A 6,694-nucleotide genomic window follows, 5' to 3' on the forward strand; every position below is an offset into this window, starting at 1 on the left:
ATATAATAAGGGAATAGTGTTTTGGTTTCACAGAAAGACATCGAAGAAAAATTGTTTGCGGTAGAGGATTATGAAAGAGGAGCTGCAGAAATCTTTAACCCGAAGACTGCCTGTCTTTATAGGCAAGAGGATGGTGTTACATTGACAGCATAGCTGCATTCTCTCGGTCATCTAATGGGGCATTGCAAGAAACTTGTGATCAATTGCAAGTCAAGTTTAGGTTTAAAAATTGATTGAAAGTCGTGCATTTCGTTTCCAAATGATTGACGGACAGTTTCTCGCATCAACAAGTATAATTTGGGTTTGCTTAAGTTGAAATTGATCTATCATTTGTAAATTTAAATCTGAAATTAGCATTTGATCGCAAATATTTTCTTGATCACTTTGTGGACACATGACTAAAATTTATTAGACTGAGGGGGTGAGGAGGGCATGCATAGTGTCTTGAATTTATAGTGGAGCAATTGTCGTCGGAGCAAATGGAATCGGTTCAATAAATACTGACTGCCCTTTTCTCATTACAGGAGGTTAGATATTTCCTTTCCCAATCTCTCCCTCTCTTTCTATATGCTCATTGAAAGTAATGAGTATGAATTATTGCAATGGGTAGACATATAAAAACAACTTTGGAGGCCTGGAAACATTTCATGACAAATAAGGATAATATTTATGGTTTATCATGAAAGATATCACTTTGTGTTTTGAACAGTTCACATTTAAATGAAGATATGGCCAGGAAAAAAACCATTCAATTGTTCTAGGTTATTTACATGGGTATGTTGGAATGCAATAATTTCCACAATGGGCAGCTTGCTTCCAACTGCTTTCACCCACAGATCCAAGTAATCAGTATTCACTTATTCAGTATCACAGAGAGTCTATGAATCATTCAACAGCGACAACAAATAAGATACACCTCCGTTACATTTGACTAATCAGATAAAGGAACCGTAATAGAATAATTAAAGCCTGTGTATAGCTTTGATATATATTTAAATTTGATCGGGTGACCCGATCAAGTTAAATTCCATGTAAATTCGCAAAATTTATCCTGTAAAACACATTTTCATTTCATATCCTCCACATCATAACTGTTATAGGGCATATCCATTCATATTAGCTAGCAATGAACTGGAATAGTGATAGGTGCATTTTGGTGGATTTACCAAAACTATATATACACAAGCTTTAAGCTCTTTCACTATTTAATGGAGGTTTCAAAAAAATTGAAGACACATATTCAGTATAAACTTGAAAACTTTGAATAAAATCGACTTTCTTGAGCAATAGATATTGACTTCAGTGACTATACTGATGAAAAGAGTTCGCCATGTGTTCTTGCCAAATAAAGTGTAATTGCTTTCATCGTAATATTTTTTCAGGTTGTAGAAGTCCTAATAGTATTCCAGGTGATATGGTTGTACATGAATCATACTACCATTAGAGTCCCTATAGAATGTCCTTTCATTAATCTTTAAATGTTGGAAATAGTCTTAAATTTACTCAATGTAATTGTGAAGTAAGTTGCTGAAACTTTATTTGACACTGGTGTAATCTTTGCTTTGGTTTATAATCTTTTTGGCTGAATTATCTTTTTTTTACTGTTCAATTCTCACATTTACTACAAAATATCATGTATACGAAAGAAGACAGCTTTTTATTCCTATATTTTTTGTACAAATAGAATCATATTGTGTACATTTATTAGTGCTTTAACAATGGCAATGGATCACTTTAGGGAAAGGGGTTAGGGGAGAGGGAAAAGAATATTATATTTTCTTAAATGTCTATACATTTTTTTTCTTTGTGCAATATCATTTACTCAGAAGCAAAATCTCAGGGGTTTCAAGAAATAGAAGAGCAATTAGGGTCTATAGTGTGACATTTTATTGTGTATATAATGATAGGAATTATAGTATCAATGGTCAAGGTAATATATATATATGTCTTTTCAAAGGATTTTGATAGTTTTAATGCTACCTCAGGATAGTGTAGGGCCATATTTTATTTTTTCATTACTCACTATGAATTCTGTAAATTACACATAATGGGTCATTTTCATAATGCATTTTGGATAAATTTATGAAGGTCAACTGTCTAGGTGCCCCTTATTGGGTGCCTTGATATAGTATTTGTATTTTATATACTAAACTATATTTTTTAGAATGCGTTGTTTGATAGGCCCTATATCTCTTGCCTGGTGGCATACTTTTGTGCACGAAGCTGACAAGTGAATATATAGAGCTCAGATTTGTTTTGTTTTTTTGCTTTACTGAATTCAAGTACACTTCCAAAGTCACATCTTGATGTCCAATGCTATATAATTAATTAACGAACTTGTGATTCTTTTCATTTGTAATTCATATCCATTTCAGTTTGTAACTGCCAGACATGATTTTTCAATAAATTCCATTTATCTATCACAAATGTGACATCTTTCTCTATATGAGCAAATTCTGATAAGTGTTCTTTTGTATATATTTATATGCTTGGTTAACCATTCACAAAAGACAGACAAAATCAGCTGATGTAAGAGAACCTTATGATATTCTTTTAATTTCTCTGTACTATCAATACAACATAAAATTTATGCAGTCTAACATCGCATAATTAATGGCCACAGTTGAAGATATTGTCTTGTCGGAAATATCGATTGCTCAACACTGAGCAAACTGAAACCCACCAAATACAGACATAGCAATGTGAAATATACCAATACATGCACACTACATGAAAATCAAAGTACTTTCCAATATAAATACAAAAAAAAATCAACAAATCACAATTCATTGCTATGTTAAGAATTTAGACATCAGGAAAGTTACTTTATCTTTTTTTTACAGTTTAGAAAAAAGGTCCATATTTCAAACTCCTTCAAATCACCAATATGTGACTTCTATTTGAGTATCTCAACAGAAAGAGTGAAGGGCCTGTGATATACCAATAAGTACTATGATTCTAATGCAAAACGAAATTGAAACCAATGTAACAAAATAAATGTATAAAGCTACAAATAAAAATAGACTCAACAATCGTATTGTGCTGTGAGAAGATATAATTCGTTTGTTCAGTATGACTACTAAAGTATAAATATATTGGATCAAAGTCCACTACCAGGTCTCCAGTTCTATCTAGAACTAAATAAGGAATGTTGAAACACAAGCTAAACTATTTTAAGAAGAAAATAAACAGTTATGATTTAACACAGTTAATGCTATTGATTTATCTCCGAGTTTGAATTAATCAATAGAAAATGATTACGAATTCACTGCAATCAACGAATAAATGCAACTTTTTTTCTGGTCTTTTTTTTATGTTAATAATTTCACACCAATAACACTTACTGTACGTAAGATCAACCAACACATTTTCTGACAAAGATGTAATGAATAGCCATCATTTGATTTTCAGTAAATCACTCACTCTATGAAATATGTAACCATATAAGAATATTGGGGGACTCTTTATGAGGGTGGAAAATTCATCAGAGAATATCAGAGAATTAAATGCTTTCTCCCCCCCCAAAAAAAAAAAAGAAAATCTGAAAAGATTATGTAGTCCCAATAATGCTCTAATTCTGTGTCATGTTTTGATATGTGAATCACTCTGAGTATAGATATCTTATTCATGCAATTATGCAATATTTACATGGTCTCAATGGCCAGAGGAATCAACTGGAACGAAACAGACAAGGGAGATATCAATTTTCTCCAATATTCTATTTATTTACTAAATAAAGAATAATATAGGAGGAACAAGAAAATCCTGCTTTCAGAACTGAACCTTATGCAAAATGATATACTGTCTTATGGCTTTTTAGGGCAGGGAGAGAAGAGCCAGCATTTTTAAAGTAAAGTGACAAACCAACTTGACTTTCAAATAGATAACAGATTCTTTGAGTCCTGGATGAATGCTTATCACATTCAAAGATTAATTCTTGCCTGATTTTCCATGTCTGTCTTATCTTACAGTAATACCACACTGTTGCACGTAATAGGTAGCTAGCTAATAGCTATTCATTGCAAATCGATAAGTTCTTGCATTAAGCAAATCTAATTTCAGAAAGCAACCAGTTTTAACCACTTCATTCTTAAGCAATGATGTTTCCTAATTGGTGAACTATAGTTCCCTTGTGTGACATGCATCCTCTTGTCCCACGACATGGTTCTGGAATAATAGAGTACCTTAGTGTGACGTCTTCAATCTTCACTTTTTGCATATCAGCGTTTTTGATACCATATTTTGGTAGAGCATGATGAAATACCCCCACAACCCGAATTTGCTGGGAATCGGTCCTTGGGGGACTTAGATATGACCTCATGAATACATTATTAGCCCCATTGAAGTCAGTGTATTATTGGTCTGGTTCTAAATGTTGGGAACCAGGCCAATAATACATTAACTTCAATGGGGCTAATTATGTATTCATGAGGTCATACCTAAGGCCCCCATGGACCGATCCCCTCCAAATTTGGGTTGTGGGGGTTTTTCATCATGCTCTACCAAAATATGGTATCAAAAATGCTGAAATGCTAAAAAAGTTTTTTGTGATGTCATCACTTCGGTACTTTATAAATACCATTATTTCCAATTATGACAAAATACATTACAGCAAGAGGGTTCAAACTGTCGACGCTCAGACATCTACCAGAAGCCTAGAATCATAGCCAGTGAGCCATGGGACGTTGACACTGCAAATGTGTACTTCAACCTATGCCATATTGGAGAAGCACGACACACTAATTATCTTTTGCCTGTCAAATTACATGCAGCCTTGAATCCTTTTCCTTTCTTAAAAAATTTGACACACAATTATAATACAAAGTATAACTCTAATTGAAAGATAAAAAAGATTAGACAAAGTGAACCCTTTTCCCCTCAAAAGAAACCTTTTTTTAATGTCAGAAAAAAATAACTGAACACTGTAGGGATTACTGATCAAATTTTTATTACCCCTCATGATTCCTATTAGCCTGACTGCATTACAACTAATTTTTAATTTAATATAATTCCAACTTTAATGATTTCATGATTTAAAATTAAATTATCTTATGGATTTTTGACATTGTGCGTTCAAAATCAAATGACACCACTTTTGCCGCATCAGAAAAGTATTGCACATTCATTTTCCTTTATGACCTCGTGACCCCCAACATTCAATCAGATCACTGCAACTCCACCATGTATTGGGGCTAGTATGAAGTTTATCTCTAAAATAGTTCTTAATTTGTAGCGAGAGGCATTCACAATATTATACATCTTATGGCTCTCATTAATCTAATTAAATTTTGGTAACTCCTACATACATAATACAGTATAAGCTAGGTTGGAAGATGATTTGTCAGCTGGTTTTTAAATCATTGCACCAGGGGCCCATTGCATATAAATAACCATTATGGTAACTTTGCCATGTAATGGTAACTTGCATGGAATCCTTGATTTTGATTGGCTGTTCATCAGCATTACCATGGTAGTTACCATTGGATGGTAAAGTTACCATAGTAATAGTAACTTTTATGCAACAGGGCCCAGGGGCTCAATATAATTTGGGTAAGGGTCTATTGAAAACATTTATCATATTGAAATTAAAATGAATTCAGTCAGTTTTTTAAAACTTAATGATATTTTGTGCATTTTGATTCAGTTGAGTTCATCCAAAAGTCATCAATTCCTCTCATATCAATATTTCCTGATTCTTATGATATAGGTGTCTACTGGGGAGATAACGATGGACTGAACACAGCATGTTCTCATGAGCTAATGACAAAGGCAAGCATGGAAAACCATGCGCAATATGGCTATGAGACAAATATTTTTGGCAGTGTGAACAGCGGGTGCACTGTGTAATCTTAATCAAGCAGTGCAGTGCAAGCTGTCTTAACCAATAACTTAACAATGTAAGACCAAGTACAAAATAAGATAAGAAACCACGGTTCATGAAGTACCACATTGCCGCTACTGATGAAAAAAGAAATAAGACTTAAGAATAAGAAGAAAAAAAAAATGATTTCAGTTGGCCAAATATACAAAGAAATACAAAGAGCAAGAGACAGATACATTCCATTAATTTCATGAATAACAGAATCACATAATACCATACACATTACCATATCATCTACACAATTAAAAACATTCTTCACATAATCTAATTCTTAAAATCTAAATCTCATTATACTCTGTACATTGCAGTTCATATAAATTCATTTACAGTTGACATGCTATTTACAAACAAGAAAGAAATCAAGGCATATGGTTAATTTCGTTTTTTTTTTTTACAAAATAATGTACAAATATCAATGCAATTTAAGAACAAAAATGAAGTCAAACTGTACATGATAAAGAATATTTTTTTACAATAAAAAAAATGAATCTTGGATCTTTTACCGCTCCTACATTATTTTGTAGACGAGAGGTAATTCTGACTAAATTTTGTTGTGATTGGTGATAATCAATCAGAAACTAAATTTGATAAATTATGATAGGGGTGATTGTAGGACTAATTTCTTAAATTTTGTATCAATGATGACAATTAAAGAATTTCTCCATTCTAAAGCAGGACATTTCAACTAGGACTACAACTGATTGATGTCTTTGGATGATGACGCTAAAGGACTCATGTCCAAGTATGTATAGAGCTTTTGTTCACAGCACTTTAATGTGTCATCTCCAATTGCCTATCACTAAATTGAAATAG

The sequence above is a fragment of the Lytechinus variegatus genome, chromosome 2 (assembly GCF_018143015.1).
Source record: "Lytechinus variegatus isolate NC3 chromosome 2, Lvar_3.0, whole genome shotgun sequence".
Taxonomy (NCBI): Eukaryota; Metazoa; Echinodermata; class Echinoidea; order Temnopleuroida; family Toxopneustidae; genus Lytechinus; species Lytechinus variegatus.